The sequence below is a fragment of the Lagenorhynchus albirostris genome, chromosome 11, assembly GCF_949774975.1.
Source record: "Lagenorhynchus albirostris chromosome 11, mLagAlb1.1, whole genome shotgun sequence".
NCBI lineage: Eukaryota > Metazoa > Chordata > Mammalia > Artiodactyla > Delphinidae > Lagenorhynchus > Lagenorhynchus albirostris.
The window spans coordinates 42,502,838-42,527,066 of record NC_083105.1 but is presented as its reverse complement, the minus strand read 5'-3'; positions in this window follow the sequence as shown (position 1 = coordinate 42,527,066).

The following is a 24,229-nucleotide window of genomic DNA, read 5'->3' as shown; positions in this document are numbered from 1 at the left end:
GGGATCTTCCCGGACCGGAACACGAACCCGTGTCCCCTGCATTGGCAGGCAGACTCTCAACCACTGCGCCACCAGGGAAGCCCCATATTATATTCTTAAAATAAACCTGAGCCTAGAGAAAAAATATAACAACCTTCAACAGCAAAACACTGCAGAGCTGCTGAGTGGAGAAGCTTACCATAATCAGAGAAACGGCTTGGGTTTCAATATAATTCTCATTTGCTCAAAGGCCAAAGGAATTTTTCTATGAGGAGAATGAGGTCATTCTTCACAGAAAGGGATCACTGTCTCAAAATTCATATGACCGGGAAACACAAGGCTAATAGAATGAGACGTTTCAGAAATGAGAACTAAAATAAAGGGGGCTTAAGAGATGACAAACCTGTTCGTGTGACTTAAGCACACAGAGGTATACTGACAGCATACTGTGGAATCTTTGCTTTTCTTCCAGGAAAAGGCCATCTTCTCATACTTAGTGCAACCCCATACCGAAGCGCCCCCAGGGCTGCACATGAATGGGGTGCTTCCAAACACACAACATGGGAACCCCAGCAGCCTGGCTCTTCAGGACTTGTTTGGTACCAGAGGGGAGGCAAGTACCCACATGGTGGGGTTCTGAAATGGATTAGGGCACTTATCCCAAGTTATCACAAATATAGGAAAACAGACAATAACTTGCAAGGAGAGGAAACAGAGCTGCCACAAAATCAGTGTGTTGATTTGTTTCCATCTTGGTTCTTGCCTTGCCTATTTTTCAACTCACACAGATGTGCTGTATAGCATGGGGATAAAGCACATGGGCCAGGTCCAGCTTTACCTTGTCCCAGCCATTTGACTGTAGGCAAGTTACTTGTCTGTTACTGAGTTTCCCCATCTTTAAAATGATGACTAATAGTGATAATGGCCACCTAGGGCCATTGTTGTTGTTTAAAAAAAGTAATATTAGTTTGGGCTTAGCAGAGGGCCTAACACTTGGTAAGTTGATGAATATTAATCACTATGGCCCACAATTTGGATTCAAAGATTCAAAGAGCAAAATTTTAGATCTCAAAGATGATTTAATTCAGATCCATTTTAGGAAATAGGAGCTCAGAGGATTTATGTGATGTATCCATGGTTACACAGCTAGTTAGCAATGAGATGAGATTAAAACCCAGGTGCCTTGACCCCTAGACCAGTTCTTTTAGGGGGAAAAAGAAGAAGAATGGTGTACATGCGTTTGAAGAAATATGTTAGTCGGTTCTCCTGCCAGAGAAATTATGGATACTTCCATGCAGTAGAAGCACGTCTTTTAAAGTCTGTTGTCTGCACTCATTCAGCCAGACCATGCTTTAGTTGCAGGGGAAACAGCTGGTCCAGCCCAGACTTGTCACACTGTCACCCCAAGCCTCTAAACAAGCCATTATCTGGCAACAGCAGATTGGGACCATCTGTCACCGCAGGGCACATATGGCCCCACTAGATTGTAAGAATAAGGTTGTCACAAAAGGTCATTAACTATGCATCACTTTTCTGTGATGAGCTCTAAGCAGGCACAATAATCTTCCCATTTTATCTCAATGTCTCTAACTCTCTCCAGCACTTGGAGAAACTGAGGGCAAATAAATCAGGAGTCTTCCTGCCATGGTTCCTGGTCAATCCCAGAAAGGGTTCCATTCATATACTTTGGCCAGTCTGTTCTTTTTAAAATATGTTTTACATTTTCTTCATAAAGAATCCCAGAAGGAGTGAAGGTTTGTAAACAGTGCCTGATACAACATAAAGATTGGGTTTGCATTAAATATACATAAGTAGAAAAACAAGGGTGAGCCAGGCCAACTACTTGCAGCAGATGACACTGGAACAACAGAGAACACAGACAAGAAAGAATCATACTCTTCTTTTTTACAAGGACCATTACTAAGCACTAAAAATTAGGTGCACTAAAAACAAAAAAGCTCAGATACATCGATAGTGCTTTTAAAATACGGTGGCAGGGACTTCCCTGGTGGTCCAGTGGGTAAGACTCCGTGCTCCCAATGCAGGGGGCCCAGGTTTGATCCCTGGTCAGGGAACTAGATCCTACATGCATGCCACAACTAAGAGTCCAAATGCCGCAACTAGGAAGTCCGCAGGCCACAACTAAAGATCCCACATGCTGCAAAGAAGATCCCACGTTCCGCAACTAAGATCTGGTGCAGTCAAAATAAATAAATAAATAATATTAAAAAAAATAAAATATGGTGGCAGATTCTTTGGTATTTCTTCGGTAGTGAGGTAATTCCTACGTGTTGTCACTTTGAATATGGGCAGGCTGCTTCAACTAATAGAGTGTGACAAAAGTGATGCTAGATGACTTGGGAGGCTAGATTATAAAAGGCCATGTAGCATCTGCCTTATTTGTAGGTACCCTTACTCTTGAAGCCCTATCCCACCTTGTAAGACGTCTCCATGATTCGAAGCCTCGATGCTATGAGGAAGCCCAAGCCACAGGTAGGGGCCATAAACAGGTTCTCCAGGTGACAGTCCTGTCTGAACCCAGCCTTCAAGTCATCCCTGCCCGGATACCAGACATGTGAGTGAAGAGTTTCTAGAGAGTTCTAGCTCCCAGCCACTCCCAGGCAGTCCTGTCTTTCCAACCGAGCCCCAGACACTGTAGGGCAGAGACAAAGCCATTATTACTCTGCCCTGTTTGAATTCCTGACCCACAGACTCTATGGGTGGAATAAAATGGCTATTGTTTTCTACTTCTAATTTTGGTGTGACTTATTATACAGCAGCAGATAACCAGAACAGAATTAATAAGATAGCGAAAGCATCCCTGACTATTTTTAAGGAATGTAATGAGAAGGAGAAAGAGAATTAGTTCTCCACTGCCCCATGCTTCAGATGTGACCTCATTTAACCCGCACAGAAGTCCTGTGGGTTAGGAGTTAGTATTCCCATCACTTAGGTGAGGAAACTGAAGCTCTGGGGGATTTAAAACAACTTGCCCAGGGATGAAGCGGAAATCTGCACCTGGGACTGTTTGCCTCCATAGACCTTTCTGCCACATCTCATTCCGGCTCAAGTGTCCACATTCAGCCACATCCTGTAGCCCAGAAATCTCACAACCACTGTAAATAAAATCAGCTTTCATGTTTAACAAGTAGTTACTTTCTGAGCACCACTGTATGCCAGGCATTGTGCTAAGCCCTCATACTAGTGAGCAAAATAAACTCACATCTGCTCCTTTCTTCCAAGCTCACAGCCACCCTTGTTCACCCTCCCTTTTCTGCACCCCGGTTAGGTTTTGAAAATCCACATCTCTCAGATACTCCCCTGATTAAACTCCTTCGGGGGTGTCTCCCTCCCCTGCACCATGGTGATTCACCAACCTGGTCCAGTGACCAGTGTCAAGGCTGGTGGTATGAAACTCAGCCAGGGAGCACTGCATACAGATGCTCCAGCTTCACGTCTGGAGAATCTGATTCAGTAAGTCTATATATATTCTCAAAGCTCCCCAGTGACTCTTTTTTTTTTTTTTTTTTTTTTTTGGTACGCGGGCCTCTCACTGTTGTGGCCTCTCCCGTTGCGGAGCACAGGCTCCAGACGCGCAGGCTCAGCGGCCATGGCTCACGGGCCCAGCCGCTCCGCGGCATGTGGGATCTTCCTGGACCAGGACACGAACCCGCGTCCCCTGCATCGGCAGGCGGACTCTCAACCACTGCGCCACCAGGGAAGCCCCCCAGTGATTCTTACATGCAGTCACATTGGAAAACAGCGGCCAAGAGAATAACATCCAAACTCCTTCATGTCGCGTGTGAAATCCAGCATATTCTGCCTTCTACCAATTTCTCCCACCTCACCTTCTGCCACTCCTGCACCCTCTGCTTCACTCGGCAAACATGTCCTTTGAGGCCTCACAGTCTCTCTGTATGCTATGCCTTATACCAAGAAGGTACTTCCCCCAAGGAGTGGTCTGGTGAAAGCCTCTCTGCTTCAGCGAACTGTCCCTGACTCTCCCCCTTACAGACATCACTGGTGCCCTTTCCCTGAGTCTACTGCCCCCTGTATCCACCTCCAATCACTTAACTCATGTCTAAGTGATGTGCTAAAGCCAGGGACCCAGGCTTATTCACTTTAGTATCTCCACTGTTAGCACAGTGCCCCATTTATCAAAGATATTCAACAAATGTTTGCTGAATGAATAACCCAATGTGTTTCCTTTCAGCTTTAGCTGCCAAGAAACTCAAAGCCAAACTCTGTTACCAAGTATAGTAATTAACTCATCCCAGGTGCCTGGTAACATCTGCTCCCTGTTTCTTTGAGATGGTCTCTGTTCTCTTTTTAGCCATAACTGTCCTATTTTACATTAGGTTTAATTTCCATGCTGTTTCAAATCCTTTTAAAAGAAGGTGTGGTATACATTTTGAATAAATCAACAGATATGTAAGTTTCTCAAAAGATACCTGGGTTATACCTATAGCATAGGGGTAAGGGGGAAAATTTACGGAAAAATATATCACACTTCTCAAATCTAATGACTGATACTTCTTCATGTTTTCTTGAATGAATCAAAATAGAGAACTATAAGGAAACAGCCACTCAGATGAATGTTTATTCGTTCAACAGATAGTTTTCGAGCATCTATTTTATACAAGGCACCTTGGCTGACACGGGAAACAAAGACATGATTAAGATCCCAGGAATCAAAGAGCTTACTGCACTGTACACTAGATGAGACTGGTATATAAATACAATCTTGCAAATTATAAAATGTTAATGTCTCTATTAAGGGTGCAAGAAGAGAGTATTTCTACCTGTAGGGATCAGAAACGGCTGCACGGGAGGCCACACCATCTCTGACCTGGGCCTTAAAGGTGACCAGGATTTAGACATGTAGAGACAGAGGCAGGCATTCCAGGATGAAGAAATAACATGAGAATGTACAGCAAACTATGATTTGGCTGGATAATGACATCTAACATTTCTTGTGCTCTTACTATACACCAGGCATTAGATAATATTACATGGCTTATTACTTTTCTAAATCTTCAAATAACTCCATGGGTTAAGCAAACAAGGTTTAGAAATTATGTGAATTGCCCAAGGTCACACAACCAGAAATTGGCAGAGCTGAGATTCAGTCAAGGCAGACTCCAGGGCTTTATGCTTATATGCTCCCAGACACTAACTCAAGGAGCAAAGATTTGAACGTGGGAGTACCAAAGGATGAGATCAGAAAGAGAGGCTGGGGGGCAGATGGCAGAGGACTCCCAAGCCACGATAAGTAGCGTGATCTTGATTCTGTTAGCAGTACAGAGCAACGGATGACTCAGAATAAAAAATATGACACATTTTACAGGCTTTAAGTAGTTATTGTATGTAGTAATAAATGAATCAATGAATGAACTTTGTAGGTTAGATTAGCCAAGCCGTAGTATATATAACAGATTGAAGGAGAGAGAGACTGAAATAATGAAACCAATAAATAATGTTTAGAAAGAGGTAACAGGGACTTAACTAGACAGTGATCATGGGAGAGAAAAGAAAGAGCAAACATGGAGACTGATCAGACATGGAATAATGTCATGTACCTGAGAAACTGGAAGGACAATCATGTCATTCAGAGAAAGAAGCAATGAAATAAATACTGTAGGTGTGTGGGCAGGAGATTCAGGGGCTAGCAGGACCGCCCCCCCCATCCCCACAATGGAGCTGTTCTACAGGATGAGGACTCAGAAGGGAGGTCAGAGGAAAGGATGGAATTGGGAGTCATCCACATAGAGGAAACCATCAAAACCATGACATGAAGGAAACTGCCCAGACCAAGTATATAAAAATAAAAAGATCTTAAACGTAACATTAAGAAATACAGTGTTCAGATGGCCAAACGGCACATGAAAAGATGCTCAACATTGCTAATGATCAGAGAAACGCAAATCAAAAGTACAATGAGGGCTTCCCTGGTAGCGCAGTGGTTGGGAGTCCACCTGCAGATGCAGGGGACACGGGTTCATGCCCCGGTCCGGGAAGATCCCACATGCCGCGGAGCGGGTGGGCCCGTGAGCCATGGCCGCTGAGCCTGCGCGTCCGGAGCCTGTGCTCCACAACGGGAGAGGCCACAACAGTGAGAGGCCCGCGTACCACAAAAAATAAAAATAAAAAAAAAAGTACAATGAAGTATCACCTCACACCGGTCAGAACAGCCATCATCAAAAATTCTACACACAACAAATACTGGAGAAGGTGTGGAGAAAAGGGAACCCTCCTACACCATTGGTGGGAATGTAAATTGGTAACAACCACTAGAGAGAACAGTATGGAGAGTTCCTTAAAAAACTAAAAATAGAGCTACCATATGATCCTACAATCCCACTGCTTGGCATATATTCAGAGAAAACTGTAATTCAAAAAGATATAGGCACCCCAATGTCCACAGCAGCACTATTTACAATGGAAGCATCCTAAATGTCCATCAACAGATGAATGGATAAAGAAAATGTGGTGTATATATACAATGGAATACTACTCGGCCATAAAAAAGAATGAAATAGTGCCATTTGCAGCAACATGGATGACCTAGAGATGATCATACTAAGTGAAGTAAGCCAGACAGAGAAAGACAAATATCATACAATATCATTTATATGTGTAATCTAAAAAATAAATGATACAAATGAACTTACATACAAAAGAGAAATAGACCCACAGACATAGACATAGAAAACAAACTTATGGTTACCAAAGGGGAAAGGGGCTGGGGAGATAAATTAGGAGGTTGGGATTTACATATACACATTACTATATATGAAATAGATAACCAAAATGGACCTACTGTATAGCACAGAGAACTATACTCAATATTTTATAATAACCTATAAGAAAAGAATCGGGAAGAGGATATATATATATGTATAACTGAATCACTTTGCTATACACCTGAAACTAACACAACCATGTAAATCAACTATACTTCAAATAAATAAATAAATGGGAAAAAAGAAACAGTGTTGGAGGTAAGAGGATGCATCAGGGATCCCAGGGGGTGTTAATGAAGTCAATGAGCAAGGCAGTTTAGGATGAAGCGAAAGTGAGGGGAAAGGAGGGCAGCAGACAGGGCTTTGAGAAACAGAACCAACAAAAAGCCATCTGACCATCAGTGATCGTTAAGACGGGTGACAGTGGATGCAAAGAAGAGCTAACAACGAGTTGAAGAATCACAGAGGCTGACAATGTGTGATACAAGTTAGGGATTGCAAACCCAGATGCCAAAGGAGCCAGGCAGAGAACATATAAGAGTAAAAAAAGCTAAGTACAAGATCATGCAGCCCTCTGGCTCTACCTCCTACTTCTCATATGTGACAGAGGCATCAGTACAAAGATTTCTGTATCTAAGGAAAACAAGACTGCAAGGCAATGATAAATGGTAACTGACACTTGATCTCAGACTTGGAGACAATAGGGAGTGGTGGGGTCTGTGGATTACTGGAGCATGCATACCCTGTCTAAAAACAGAAACAGAAATTCAACTCTAAGAGACTGCTGTCATGTGCAAATATGGACCCCGTGTTGCCAATTCCGCAGTGTGTTAAGTGAAAGAGAAATACAAATTTTTATGGAAATTTCACAATTTTTAAATGTCAGGGGGAATAAAAACATGATATGAGCCAACAAAACAGGCAGAAGCCAGCTCACTGCCTAAGAGTGTAAGACCTTCTGAATCCACTATGCTTTCATTAAGTCTGGCAATGAAAGAATGAGGAAAGTATAATGGTTATATGACAGGTTAGCAGAATTGAGTAGTGTTTGCTTATTTGCTTGTTTGTTTCAGGATTTTTGAAGAACTAAGCATTTTTATTGGCTGACAGGAAGACAGCCTAACAATCAACAGCAGGAGATGTGAAGTTGCATGTAAGGCAGTACAGCCTAAAACAATCATTTTATGTTGTTGGATTGTAGTATACTTTATTTTGATAAATAACCATCAGGGAAAGAAAGATCTTTGTTAAGTACAATTCAGAATTCAGCGATTAACCAGAAGTGACAGCTGTGCGATACATGCTGTTGTCATCTTATTTTGTAAGGAGGTAGTTTCTATAGGAGATGGACAACCCTACAGGTAAAAGAGGCCCCACTAGCAGCCAGGATGATTTCATTATTGAAACAACAGTTCCTTTGTGATATGGCAATGGGGACTGTCACCATAGAACATGTCACTGAACAGCTAGAACCCTGCCTTTCCAAGAATGGAAAGCCCCTTCTGGGAAAAGGAACTTTGGTTTGGCATTTAAATTTCCTAAGTTTCTTATCATTTGGAAGCTGGTTAACACCTTCAGTGCATCATCACACCCCTGTCCACCCCCCCAAAAAATGTCAGCATTTGTCCAGTTGTCCTGCTAAAACTGCCAGCATTTGTTGTCCAGCTTGGCTCAGGGAAGGAGAGGGGACGTAACAGAGAGCCACGGACAGCCTGTAGATTTCAGAAGCCAGGATGTGTGGGATACAATTCTCAGGCAGATGGCTGATACTGGGTTCTGAAGAGTCCATCAATATCTCCACCTTCCAGATGAAACTAAGGCAATTTAAACAGGGTGAAGAGATTATCAAATTAATTTTATGTATTTTCCATCCCAGTGTCACAGGAAGACTGGAGATCTGGAGAGATTTTTTTGTTTATTTTTCAAAAAAAAGGAAAGAAGTCTGCCAGGAAGGCATGGTTCCTAAATGCCTTTCCAAACCCTCTGAAAGAATAATTTGTCTTTAATATGACAGTACTCTGATACTGTGACTTTCTTCTCCCTGGCTCCCAAGGCCCTTCAGGACTGACTACACCCTACAAACCCAAACTAATTCCCCAATTTTCCCAAAGTATGTCCTTTGCTCTACAGGCCAGCTGCCCTAGATTGGTGATACCCCACAAAACACCATCTGTTCATTTATCAGGTATTTAGAGAGTATCTTTTCCGTGCAGGCACTATACCAGGTAGTGGGGATCAACAGTGAATGACGTGAACGTGGTCCCTGGCCTCACAATGCTTACCAGGTGTGGTTCCACTTCTACCTCACTCACACTCACTTCTATAGGAACGCCCACCTTCCTGCTCCCTGCCTGAAAATTCTCCACGTTCCTCATCTTCTGGGAAAACTTTTCTCTATACGAATGAGAGGCTGATTCATCAACCTCTCTGAACCTCATCAGCTCTTATGAACCTGTGAAAGTAACACAGCATTTAATGATACACTGCCCTCCCTGTATCACCTGCTCTTGTCTCGTGAATGCCACCTTATCTTCCCAGCTAGGACACAAAGCTCTTGAAGGAAAGAACTACATTTTTTGTTTCACCTCTGCCTTCCATGTGGTCTAACACAGAACTCAGTACATTTTAAGAATGTATTGCAGATGACAGCATCGTTCCAAACCAAATTTAAGAGTAGTTCATTTACTCTTTGTATTAATTTCCTATGGCCTCTATAACAAATTACCACAAACTTGGTGACTTAAAATAACCAGAATGGGGCTTCCCTGGTGGCACAGTGGTTGAGAGTCCGCCTGCCGATGAAGGCGACACGGGTTCGTGCCCCGGTCCGGGAAGATCCCACTTGCCATGGAGCAGCTGGGTCCGTGAGCCATGGCCGCTGAGCCTGTGCATCCGGAGCCTGTGCTCCGCAACGGGAGAGGCCACAACAGTCAGAGGCCCGCGTACCACAAAAAAACAACAACCAGAATGTCTTCTTTCTTAGTTGTGAAAGCCAGAAGTCTGCAATCAATATCACTGGGCTAAATCCAAGGGGTCAACAGGGCCATGCTCCCTCTGGAGACTCCAGGGGAGAGTCTGTTACTTGCCTCTTCCTTCCTGGTGGCTGCATCCTTGCTTTATGGCCACATCATCCAAGCTCAGTTGCTGCGGTCACATTACCTTCTTGTACCTGTGTCAAATCTCCCTCTGCCTCCCTCTTGTAAAGACACCTATCATTGCATTTAAGGTGCTCCCAGATAATCCAGGGTAACCTCCCTATCTCAAGACCCTTAACTTAAGTCACATCTAATAAGACCCTTTTTCCATGTAAGGTAACATTTACAGATTCCAAGGATTGGGGTCAATGTCTTTAAGGGCCCTTATTCAGCCTACCACACCCTTAGATTAAGGCCCTTTGATTTGATAAAGCTGTAGCAAACAAACAAATAAAATCAATTAAAATCACGAAGAATATTCTCCCTCTCATCCAGGGATTTCATCAAATAGACAAGAATCAGAAAACAATGCAAAACAGATCATCACAACCTACCAGTAGAAAAAATATTATACAGTTAAAAATTGCCAAAAGGATTAACTACTAGAAAAGAAATAGTTTGAAATAAGTCAAAAGTATTGGTATTATTTTTGATCCCATAGGATCAAAAGATTATTTCAAAATAGAATTGCTGGAAACACCATGAATTCAGGTTCATTTTTTTTCCTGGGTAAGAAAGTTTTCCAAGTGGCTTTCAGCCACAAAACCAGTCTTTTCCCACCCCAAACTGCAGATGGAAATAAATATCCATTCTCTTTATTATTAAAGTGTTTAGACAATTAAGGTCAGGTTGACCACAGGCTGACTGTGTTCAGTGCAGACTGGATCCCAAAATCGGCAGAGACTAACTCAACCGCTGGGGTTACTGACTGTGAGTTCAGGAAGCTAGGGTAAAATCCCTAGGGAAATGGAAGCTTCATCCATCAGAAGGTAGAATTCCGAAGGAGACTGCAGAGTTTGAAGACAGTTTAAAAGAGACAAATGATCATTCAGTGAGCATGGTGAAAAGCAGTGAAGTTCTAGTTTTTAGAGTTTGAGTTGTCCTGGACTGAGTTGTATTACAATAACTAGACATTATTCAAACACAAAGGTGGTTTTTAAGGCCCTGCTACATGTAGATGAAGAGACAAACAGTGAAAAGTGTCAGGTGACAGAAACTCTGAGTTCCAGGATCAACTTTCTAATGAGAAGGTATCGCTGGTCAAACCAATCTCGTTGACCTGTTGAAATGCTAACTTAGTTGACTTGGTAAATAGTTATTACTCCCCCGTAGCAGGATTTGAGTATTCTCAGATACTGCCTTTATTTTAAGATTCTAATGAAAATTCCATTCATGGTCTAGAATAAAACTACAAATCCTCAGAGGCAACCATCATGCAGCCAATCTGCAGCTTGCCCCAGTGAACTGGTTCAGTGACGGACAGCTCAGGAGCCCTCAGGGATCACTACAGTAGAGCCGGTGCAGACAATGATTACCCTCAATCATGAAGAACACGGCCTGTTATGGTCTACACCCTTGTTGATAAGGCAAGGAAGTGTATAATATACACCGTTAAAGAATTTCGACAAAAGTCCTTTCTAAAAGTTCTTTTTTTAAAATAAATTTATATATTTTGTTTATTTTTGGCTGTGTTGGGTCTTCGTTGCGGTGCACGGGCTTCTCATAGAGGTAGCGTCTCTTGTTGCGGAGCATGGGTTCTAGGCAAGTGGGCTTCAGTATTTGTGGCACACAGGCTCAGTAGCTGTGGCTCACAGGATCTAGAGTGCAGGCTCAGTAGTTGTGGCGCACGGGCTTAGCTGCTCCGCGGCATGTGGGATCTTCCTGGACCAGGGCTCGAACCCATGTCCCCTGCATTGGCAGGAGAATTCTTAACCACTGCACCACCAGGGAAGTCCGTAAAGTTTTTTGTTTTTTTTTTAAAGAAATTCTCTTCAGTTACCTGGAAATTTTTCTTGGGAAAATCATCTCTCCCAGAGAAGCTAGATCAGAGGCAATTCTTCACTCACATCAGTGTGACTCAGCACAACTTCCTAGGACTCCTCAAGACCCCAGTGGGTTCTTCCCGGGACCTCAGCTTAATTCTCAGCTCATTGTGGACCTTAATTCATTTTCACATCATAACATGTCAACTGTTTATCTGCCTCTCCTCTTTAAGCTCAGTCTTGGAGTGAGAAACATAAACATCCTACGTGGAGGCAGCTTTTTTTGTCCAGACCCTGTCGCCTGGAAAAGTTATGATCGGCAGGAAATGCAAAAATCCAGCAGTGCTTTTGTTTTCATTGATTTCAGTGACATTTTGAAAACGGAGCACCTAAGCCAAACCAAATCCCGGGCCTTATTCTGACCAAAATCTGAAACAAGGAACTTCATGCGGAACATGAAAAACTCGATTGTCTCCGGCCACAACTGAATGAAAAGCTCAGATTAAAACTGGCAACGATTTACTTCCTACAAACATGCTTTGTTCCTGGCTAACTTGTCAGCTCATAAAAAAACGCCTCTGTACAAGCAGCTGTCTCATTCAAGACGCTGAAGCCTTTCACGGCCGTCAGTACGAATATGTAACAGGGAGCCCAGTCCAGGACCCTTGCTCTAAAACCCTGGCCCAGAGTGTGGGCCTCCCCGCTTCCCTGGTATGCCTTTCTTCTAATTTGATGACTTGCATTTTTTTTTCTTTTTTTCTTTTTTTTTTAGCGGTACGCAGCCTCTCACTGTTGTGGCCTCTCCCGTTGCAGAGCACAGGCTCCGGATGAGCAGGCTCAGCGGCCATGGCTCACGGGCCCAGCCGCTCCACGGCATGTGGGATCTTCCCGGACCCGGGCACGAACCCGCATCCCCTGCATCGGCAGGCGGACTCTCAAGCACTGCGCCACCAGGGAAGCCCTGATGACTTTCACTTTTAATAAATGGTTATAGAAAATGCCACGTTCTTCATGGAATCCCCTCATCATTCCAAGAAGACTATTTGTGGAAAAAACTGGTCCCAGAGGCAAAAACAGAGGAGGTCTCTGAAGTTTCCAATTCTTAATCCCAGCTCTTGCTCTGAGCTGCTCTGGGTGAACTTATTTAATATCTTTATATATTTAAATGTTCCCTTGGCAAGCTGAGTCACTTGCGGTGACCACCCTGAACTAGTCTGCTAGAAAGAAATCATATCAAAATTAGGGCAAACCATTTTGCAAATATAAACTGGCTGGTGAATAATCATTATGGCTTTCCCAATGAACCAGTAAATAAATTGATGACACATCCAAGATGTCTCATTATTTCCTGGATTATCTAGAGAGGCACCATCAGCCCAACGTCAACATGAGGACTCATCTTGAAGCCTCGTATGTACCATCATATGTACCATCTTACAGATTAGAGAGTGGACGGACAGTGGCTAAAAATAAGGAGCCCCTTTACCCTTCCTGATTCTACCTTTGCTTATGTCACTCTAATCACTTGGAATGATCTCTTTGCTCTTCTCATCCCAGTCTGCAAATCTTCTCTGAGAACTTCTCATACACTCTCCTTCATTTAAAGCCCAAACTCTCTTAGTGTAAACTGCATTAGCTCTGACCTAGTGGAAAGACGATTCCAGGTGCTCAGAATTCATAAATTGGCTGTGTGACCTAGGATAAGTCACTTAACATCTCTGAGCTCCAGTTTCGTTAGCTATAAAAACTAGGACTAGAAGCACCCTCCTCACAATTCCTTTAGAAATCTTTCCCATCCAGATCATTTTGGTGTGGGGTTAAAAGAACAATGAAGAGGTCAGTGAAACACTGCAGTTGCTGTGAGATAGTCTGTTGGGGGTGGCTGGCCAGAGCAAAATATGTAGGAAATGTGTGGCTGAGGCCAAAGATATTCAAGTCATTTTTTGAGTATATTATGCAGCAGGTACTATTCCATAGTTGCCATAGGTGGAAATGCTCCCCCGTACTGAATTCATACGTTTAAGTCCTAACCCCCAGCACCCCAGAATGTGACTGTACTTGAAGAGTGAGTCTTTAAAGAAGTATATAAGGTTCAATGAGATCATTAGGATGGGCCCTAATCTTATATAACTGGTGTCTTTATATAAAAAAAAAAGACATTAGGACACAGACACGTACAGAGGGAAGACATTGTGAAGATGACCATCTACAAACCAAGAAGAGAGACCTCGGAAGAAACCAACCTTTCTAACACCTTGATCTTGGACTTCTAGCCTCCAGGACCCCAAGAAAATAAGTTTCTGTTGCTTAAACTGCCCAGACTATCGTAGTTTGCTATGGCAGCCCAAGCAAACTAGTAGTTATTATCTCCGATTCTTCAGAAATTATCCACCACCTAAAATGTGTCCACAATTTAAAACATGTTCAGTGATTATAAATACAAACAAAAGAGATGACTTATTTAGTTTTTACATTTTTTTCCTTACTCCTGTCAGCCCATTTCTCCATTCTTTCTCTTCCCTAAGAACACACCTTTTGAAATCATGAATGATAGGAAAATTATTTCCTGCTGGTATCAGGACAGGTTAGGTCATGCTGCAGTAACAAACAATCCTAAAATCTTAGGGGTTTTTTAACAATTAAGTTTGATTATTTCTTATGCTAAATAAACAGGGGGTCCACTCCATGTTTCCTCAGTAGTCTCAGACACTTTACCAACTGGAGGGCTAACAGTGGCCATTAGAAGAAAACATGGTGAATTTCTCACTGGCTCTTACATTCTTCCACCTAGAATTGACACAAGTCACTTTCACTCATGCTCTGTTGCTCAAAATAAGTCACCTGGCCATGGCTATCTTCAAGGAAGTGGGCAGTACAAACCTACGTGGCAGGAGAAGTACCAGAATATCAATGAGCAGGACCCTTTGCTGCCACAGTGCTTTTGGGTAAGGATAACAAAATTCTCACCACAACTGAAGCAACAGTGGTCCCGTGGATTTAGAGGGACAAAAGTCCTATCCACAAAGGACATAGTTTAGCTTGAGGGTCTATACACGAAACTAAAGAAAGAACAGGGACTTCCGAATCAAATCAATCCCCTCCATTTAAGCTAATAGCTTTAGGCTCCTCTGAATCTATGTTTTTTCATCTGTAACTTTCCTCATAATATTTCTATGGGGATTGAGTAAAATTACATTTGCAAAGTAGCCTCAACAGTGTCTAAAAATGTCCTAGAGGACTTCCCTGGTGGCGCAGTGGTTGAGGGTCCACCTACCGATGCAGGGGACACGGGTTAGTGCCCCGGTCCGGGAAGATCCCACAGGCCGCGGAGCGGCTGGGCCCGTGAGTCATGGCCGCTGGGCCTGCGCGTCCGGAGCCTGTGCTCCGCAACGGGAGAGGCCACAACAGTGAGAGGACCGCGTAGCGCAAAAAAAAAAGTCCTAGATGCTTTTCCCTGCATCCACTGCATCTCTGAAACATCCAGAGTGACTTTTTTTTGCCCAGTTTCTTGTATGAATCCATGATTCAGCTGTTTTACCTGGTCCCACACAAGGCTTGGCTTTGCCAAAACCACCAGGTACCTACCTTCCAGGGAGTCTTCTTACTTCTAAGACACCTAGCCCGCCTGGACAGGTACCCTTCTTAGCATACTACATTCTCTCATGTACATTCTCTGTCTTCTCTCCTCTCTCTGTCGAGTCCTGTGCTGACCTCAGGCCTCCAAACCGTCAGCTAGAAAATGAGGTCAAATAAGTGTGATGTGTGAGATGAGGATGACGTTGATTCATCTGTTTTCTCCAGAGTTCATGGCATTGGAAGTGTCTCCTCTATGTTCAGGGAAAGCAAGCCCTGGGGAAAGCAACTGTCTCTTAGAGGTGTCTCACGCCGCCTTCCATTCTTCCCTGGATTGAAGAAGAGGAACAAGAGAAGCAGCAACACACCCCCTACCTACTCACCCCTCCCTCCCCCACTGCAAAGCGAATCAGAGACTCAGGGCAAACAGCTGGGTGACGTGAGCAATTAACCCCTTTTGAACTGAGGCAGAAGGGAAAGACTGGCCAGGTCAGGCGCTTAAGCAACTTGTCTCCTCTGGGTTAAACGGGTGCCCTGTCTCCCCTTCGGCTTTTCACCATCAGCACTTGGCCCCAGGGCATTAATGGGGTGAACTGGCTCCTATGCTTCCCTGTTGTGGCTGCCACACCCACTTCTCCCCAGCTGAAGTCTGAAAGCGTGTAGTTCATTTGATGGATGTGATACACCTGTGTGTGTGTTTGCTTTGATTATAAAGCAAGGTCACCTGCTCTCCTGTTTTATTAATACTTACATGCGTGTCCTGGGGCCACTGAGCAAAGCTGAATTAAAGCAAAAAAAAAAATCATTAAACTTAACTTTTTCTTATCATTCCCAACTGAAAGCAGCTGCAACTGCCACAACCGTCTATGTAACACTATACATTTGTATCATCCTTTACAGTTTAGAAAACACTTTTCGTGTATTTTCCCTTGATCTCCCTAACAACATAGCACAGGTTTCCTCACGTTATTGATGAAAAACTACAGTTTGCAGACGTAAATGATATCATGTGCTCGAGGTGTCACAGCTACTAAGTGACAGAGCTGGGGCTCTACCACAAGTCTTCTGAAACACAACTCCGTGAATGTGACACATAGCTGGACGTGGAATTCAGACATGAGGGTCCAAGAAACACCTACGCTGTACCAGACATGGTAATAAGTGTTTTCACATATGCGACCTGACATAAACTTCACAGCAAAACTGCAATGATCACAGTACTTCCATTTATCCAAAAATGTATGTATGGTGTGAGGGTGTGAAGGGGACTGTGGAGAGGACAGCTGGTGGTAAGAAATGAGTCCAGACAAAGATAATTAGACAAACATTTATTATTCTCATTTAACACATAAGGAAAAGGAGGTTGAAAGAGGAGATGAGAATAGCTAACAGGAGAATTTTAGGTAAAAACAAAAGTCAAATTCAATATTATTTCACAGTATCACAGCAGGTGGACAGACTGAAGGATGGATGGATGGTGAATCCTCTACCAACCACAAGCCTGCCAGGGGAATTTTTTCCACCAAGAGCAATGATTCAGATTCACCAACACCTGGCTAAACTCTTCTGAATCCTAAGATCTGTGCTTTTAGTAAAAGGAGGTGATAAAAGGTAACCCAAGGAAAACCTGAAGATGATTGAAGCACAGATGCAAAAGTACCAGTGGGCACAGATTCACACATGAACAATAACAGCAAAACATCACAAATCTGGTGGAATTAACCTCATGCCAACCAAGGTAGCAGCTTAATAACTCCTCTTGTCGGAGATTTTTCCAGATGCGAGAATTAAAGATAGGCCCGAGTCAGAAGAAAAATGGAACAGGTAAAAACTTGTACTGAACAAAGAGAAAGACGCATTCTTGTGATTGGCAAGCCATTGGTCGTGGTTCGGTAACACAGAGATGGTCCCTTTCCCTCTGTGACTCACATAGTTCTCTCCCAGAAAGACTGATGGCCAGGATATTAGGAGCTAGCTCAAAGCATTGCAGGGTACTGCCACCGGGGCTCTCGTTTCTGTAGAGATCACATCCTCCCCTAATCAGAGGAGGGTTTTCATATGACACAGCCAAACAGCCCTGTCTTTGACATCTAAGGCAAATTAAGGGGGAGATTTTGAGAAGCAAGTACAGGAAATTAAGATTCCGGTAGAGCTGGTTGAATTTTCTGAGAGGGGACTATAACTATAATAGCTAACTTGGCACCATCACAGTACTAAGTCTTTGCCTGCCTCATCTCAATCAATCCTCATAACAACCCCATGACATAGGTACTATTATCATTCCCACATGAAAAATGAGGAAACACAGAGAGGTTAAGTAACTTGTCCAAGGCCACACAGCTAGTAATGGCAGAGCCAGAATTCAAACCTAAATGTGTATGGCACTAGATCCTTCACTTATCTTACTCAGTACTAGTCTGTCCTTAGAGGAAGAACTGGGGAGACATGGGCATGAAGATGCTTTTTAAAAATAGTATTTTGATTTTATAATGTAAATTTGCCTAATTATAAGTAGTCTTATATTCTAGTAGTCCATCTTTCTCACAAATCATAAAGGTTCTTCATCCAACAAGCCTTCTTAAAATATTTCCATCTCATCCCAGAAGGAAAAAGGAGTTCAATTTTCAGAATCATTTACTTGACATCTAGGTGCTAGCAAGGGTAATTCATTCACTTCAACAAATACTCGAAGCCCACTCTTCATCAAACCCATGTAGCGTGATGTGAATGTAAACATTTGCTTAAACCGTAAGTGACTGAAAAACTGAATGATTGTATCTATGTGAAACCAACCATATGACAGTTCACAAGCAATTTGCAGTTTTCAGTTACTACAAAATGTTTTCAGTTTTCAGTTACTACAAAAGCACTTCAAGAGTCAAATTTAGCTCTTGGCTTAATTTCACCCAGTCTGTCGCACTCAACCAGCAGCTAATGGGACTCTAGCTACAACAACCCTTCATCCTGGACCAGAGCTTGGAAAACTTTTTCGGTGAAGGGTCAGATAGTAAAAGTGTTTGGCTTTGTGGGCCAGATGATGTTTGTCACAACGACTCAACATTGCCATTGTTGCAGAAGAGAAGCCATAGACAACATGCAAACAAATGGACATGGCTGGGTTCCAATAAAACTTTATCTACAACAACAGGTGGCAGGCTGGATTTGGCCCACAGACGATAGTTTGTCTCCCTCCCAACTCCCATCCCTGGGGGAAAAAAAATAAAATGACATCCTCACTCAACCCAGTCTGCTGTTCTGATGCCCCACTGAGGATCACGAAAGGCTTTTTAAAGTTGCAGAAAATCTGTGAACAGTGGTGAATTACCGTAAAGCTGCTAACCACATCCAAAATTAACAGCTAAAGTCAATTGTCAGAGACAAATTTGACCAACCCAATGACCACTGAATGGAAAACCTTATACTTTCCTTCCTCTTTCCCTCTGTCTCTTCCTTTCTTTGGCTCTTATCACAATAGGGAAAAGATGCATGTGTTTGATTATTTGGGATTTTAATTTGTTTCATGCACAAATCCTGTCTTTTAAAGTAAGGAACATTTTATATTTTGCGTTCAAGAAAACAAAACAACGCTTAATGAAGGTGTTTTGTTTCAATTCATTTTTAGTCATAGGTCACTAGGCAAGAAAGCAGACCCTGTTTCTCACAGCATCACAAGCAATCATCCTAGAGCTAGGGTCTCTGATGAAGGACAGGGAAAATTCTCCCATAGCATCTTGCCTTCCCCTGAGGACCTGTTTCATCGTGAGCCTTTTGGAAATGTGGAACAGAGAGAGAAGAAATTAGAAATAGTGGGGGAAATGGAATAGATCATGATATGATAACTTTCACTCTATAGATTCATTTATTTTTTTCCTCTCTCCCTGTTTGTCCATATTTCTTGAAGACAGAGAGAGGCTAAAAATTTCTGCTAGGAATCTGTAGCCGTAAGCAAGAGGGAAGTAGAAACTGCACGCTAAGGGCGGTGGCCTCCACGTCTGAACTGGCTACCTCCTCCATCCGCAAGGACTCCTGTTTCTTAGACCTCAGGATTAAGTCAGCCCATGAAGAGTTGGCTATTCTTAGGCTATTTGTATAGATTTCCTCCTTCATTTGCATGTATTTTGCCTGCTTGTAGTTTCAGTAAACACTTTAATTAATTATATATTTTAAAGTGCTTGATCATGTGCCATATAGAGAAAGGGTACAATTTTTTAAATCAATGAGTGGGAAGAAATCACTTATAGGGATCATCAGCTGGAACATCTGGTGTTTCACATATAAAAGGGGGGATGGGGGGCTTCCCTGGTGGCGCAGTGGTTGAGAGTCCGCCTGCCGATGCAGGGGACGCGGGTTCATGCCCCGGTCCGGGAAGATCCCACATGCCGCAGAGCAGCTGGGCCCGTGAGCCGTGGTCGCTGAGCCTGTGCTCCGCAACAGGAGAGGCCACAACAAGGAGAGGCCCGCGTATGGAAAAAAAAAAAAAAAGGGGGGGGGGATGGGAAAGAAATTCTCCAAATCAGGAATTCTACAACTTCGCCTCAGAAGGGTTCCGCCTTGCAATGAGATTTGTTGTGAGAGCCCCCAGATGTGTAAGAATGAGTCTAGGTCAAGCATGGAGACCTAGTAGGAGCAAGTGATTGGCCCCCCAAAAGCCGCAGAGCCAAAGACGTCAATCAAATGTCAGCTCATCACATGGAGAAAAAGGTAGGGGCTACCGCGCTCCCTGGGTTATTGAAAGAAGCAAACTAGGAAAAACAGAAAAAGCAAAACCCATGTGCCAATGTCACAGCCGACTTGATCAGTCCTGGTTTCCTGCACACAGACAGGCCTGGGTATCTGGTAGACACAGGCTTGTGCTCTGAGGCAGGGAGAAGGGAAAATGTGGACGTTCCAGCTTTATGTAAAAGGAGCAGTTTATGGAAGGAGGAGTGGGCAAGCTATCCTAGCTGCTCAACCCGACACCCTGCACACAGGTTTCTTGCCTGGTGACTGCACAGCAGCTATAGCATAAACAACAAAAGTGGCAGGTGGCAAAGAGAGGATAAAAATAATACCAATAATAGCAATAGCTACCATTTATTGAGTACCTACTCTGGTGACAAGTCTTCTGCTGGGCATTCTTACATATATTATATTTATTCCTCATCATCTATGAGACAAATGATGTTACCCTTTTTCTACAGTTGAAAAAAACATAAATCAAGAATTTTTAAAAAAACATAACTCAGGGTTACATAGTTTTTAAAAAGGAAGAGTCAGGATTCAAATCTAGGTCTTTGTGAAGCTAAGGTTTAAGTGGAAACATCACTAGCTCTCAAGTTTGTCCTTGCTTTCAGAAAATCAAGAAGTTGCCTGAATCCCAAGGTACCTACTGCCAATGATTACAGCTGCCAGCAACACCACAACAGATGACTCCCAGGGCGTTGCTTAGAGGTTGCTGCAAAATCTCAAGTCCAGTAAAGGCTTTCCATCTACCCCCACTGCTGCATGAACAATATGATCACTTCTGCCTCCAGATCTCTCACAAGTGCCTGCCAGGGACAGAATCTAACTGGGACCCTATGGCAAGGGATTCTGGAAATGTAGTTCCCAGGTTTCTAGCCCTGTGCTAGGAGGCTCTCACAGAAGGGAGCAGGAATGGTTCCGCATTGCCCAGAGAAACTCTGGCATAGTCAGGGATGGGCCTTGCAACAATCTGGAATTCGGGAAAATGTGTGGAGTAGGTCATAATCCACTACAGATAACTCCACAATGCGGGTGGGAAGAGCGCAGAGTTTAAGCTCCAGTTTAATGGTGGGATCAGATCCACAGAGTAAATGTTTTGACCATTATTTTAACACTAGGACTATATTCTCCAGCTCTCAGGATCCGGTGAGATACTTTTTTTGCAGATTCAAATCTTGAACAGCCTCCAGAAGAAAAGTAACATGGTGCAAAAGTCACTTCCTAGCCCTTCCTATTCTTACCAGAGCCCGTTTTGAGAGGCCTGTGCACCAACAGCTTTAGTTAACGGTACGGTAACTCTGGGCTCTGTTTTCCACTCTCACTGAAAATTCTTACTTGGTGGCTGCCCTTTCTCCGCTTACCTTAATTTCTTCAGGAAAGGCTTTAGTTTTAAAAGGTAAATTAGCTGAAATGACCAAAGACAAATTTGGGATAATTTTTAACTTAATTTCAATGATCAAAGTTACATTCTTATTCCCTGTTTCCTGAGAGCAATTACTTTCCATTCTTATAGCTCATTCTCACCTCCATATTTCTAAATAGTATGCTTATACTGCTAGTTCTTGATTTTTCAATTTATTAATAGATATTATCTATTGACACCATACTATTGAAAATGAGAAATTAGCTTTCATATAATTCAACACCCATATGCGCACACACTCACATACACACACACACACACAAACTCCTGCTTTTCCACTCATCTTCCCAATATAATTTTTTGGGTTAAATCAGTATTCAGTATTACATTATCATAATTACGTAACATTTATTCACAGCTGCATCATGTTTTCTGTATTTCTTTTCTTGTAAACTTTGTTTTTCTTAGAATTAGTCATCATTTTATCCCCTTGCTTAGTTTTTCAGTAATCTCTAATTCAGCGGCAAGCTCTCTACGCACCCCCCTCAAAAAAAACTCTCCTTTTGATAGACTGAACACAACTCTCCGTTTTATATGTTCTCAGAGACACCCTTGCCACCCCAGCGCTTCCACTCTTCTGCTCCAATACAGAAAGACTGCTCCCTGGGCTTGCTGCCCACCACCATTCTGAGATCACCTGTCATCAGCAACCAGGGTGACACTGGACGCCGTATCTCATGAGATGATCCCAGGCAGCTCCCTTGAATCTCCCCCCCCCATGATACCAGGTGGTGGTGGTGATGGTTACATTTTCCCTCCGTTGAGCCAAATGCTATATTTAGCTTTCCCTCCAAATCATGACTCCCTCCTTCTCTTTCCAGACAATCCCACGTGTGTCTCCGGCATGCAAAAGTGGGAGGCTGGTGCATTCCAGAGCCAGAGAGTCCCCCAGTGTCCCTGTGGTCAGTCTGCCTAAGTGGGAAATAATGGAGAGATACCAAAATACAAATGCGTGGGAAGGGTTTCCGAGAAGAAGTTATCCAAACCATTTCTGGAAATGGATGATAACATTATTTCCTTAAACACAGGATGCCACAAAGAGATTATAATAAATGGTGCAATGTAAAAATGAGTTGCAAACGCCAGTGTTTTTTTCTTTTTTAAGCCAATTGCTTTGTGCTAACTGTTGTCACCAGGGGTCTATGAGTGAGTTCTGTGTAGGCTCAGCGCCCAAAGGCTTTTTCCAAACCCATTTTCCAAAATCATTTATTAGGCCATTGCTCCACAGGCTACAGAATGTGACCACCTTCCTCAAATCCAAATATTAGATAATAACTAAACTACTGCAAAAGTTTGGTTAGCTGAGGCTCCCAGGGAAGCCAAAAAAACAAGATGCAAAAAAAGCAATATTTTACCATATATTCCGTGGAGAATACAAAATGTAACTGATTTAGAGCTTGAATAAGCATCATTTCTCCCCATTGCACATAGAATACAGCAGTGTCCATTACTCTGTAAATTTAAATATAAATGTGTGTATATATATACACATATACATATAGACACATATATATTAGTATGAATTGTAATAGGCTGAGTATTTTAATTACTAAACACGCTAATAAATGGTATTTTTTTTCCCTACTAAGAGTAAAGTACCAATAAATTCCTATGATTATGACCCCTCTCCTGCTTTAGAAGAATCATATAAATCAATACAAACACCTTTTATGTTTGGAGTACTTTTTAAAACTGAAGATTAATTTACATGCAGTAAAATACATAAGTCTTAAGTATACTGCTTGGAGAACCACTATGTTACCATTATCTAGATCAAAATATAGAATATTTTCATCACCCAGAAAGTTCCCTCATGCCTGTATGCTTGTTTGGTACATTTTTAATGGTAAACATGCTTTATTCTTCAGTAGAAAGTTTTCAGTTTGTAATGAGAATATTTGATTAAGCGATACGTGACCATGCCAGGGAGAAAAGAAACTAACATTTATCAAGCAAATGTAATTTGCCAAGCACTTTGACATATCATGCTAATCCTGTTAGGCAGGTGTAATTATCTCCATTGGGGCAAAGAAGAAGCTTGGACTCTGAGAGTTTAAGGGACCCTCCCAATGTCTTACAGTCCATAAGCAACTTGGGAGCCCTCTTCTTCCATTTAATCACACTGCCAGATAATACAGCTTACTACAGTTTGCAACTAATGAGAGGTTTGGGGGGGTGTCTGTTTGTTTGTTTTAGCCAACTCTTATTTATTTATGCCCAACAAAGAAAAGTGTAAAGGATAACTGAAATCCACAGAAAATAAAAATTTAAAAAACAGTTCTCTATTAGGTAACATTAAAAATAGCTGTAGCTGTTAATTTACCTTAAAAATAGCTTTAGAAGAAAAAGAGATAGTGTCCATATTCTAACTAAGCTTTAAAAACAAAAAGTATTGCTTTTTCATGTCCTTGAAATGGCCTCCTTTGTCGTTGATTTTCAGATCAAGTTCAGGGCCAGGAATAAAGGACCAGGAACCAACTGTCCAGGTCACGGGAGTAGTGGTTTGGGGTACCCTGGAGAGTGGTCCTCAGGGCCAGTTCTTGTGACCTCATGGCTTCATGGCTGACTGTCCCAGTTTTCCTGGGACTGTTGCAGTTTTAGCACTAAAAGTCTAGTGTCCCAGGAAATGCCTCAGGCAAACCGGGTTGTTTGGTCATCCTACTGCACAGCCACCATTTGTCAAAGTACCTTAACAAAATGTTGCTTTGGTCTTTGGGATTCCAAGGATGACTGGGAAAGTGAATAAGATCATAAACGCAAATTCCATCAATTTGTTCACCAAAAAGAGTTTAAAAAGAAGAACAGATGTGCATTTGCTTATTCACAGATAAG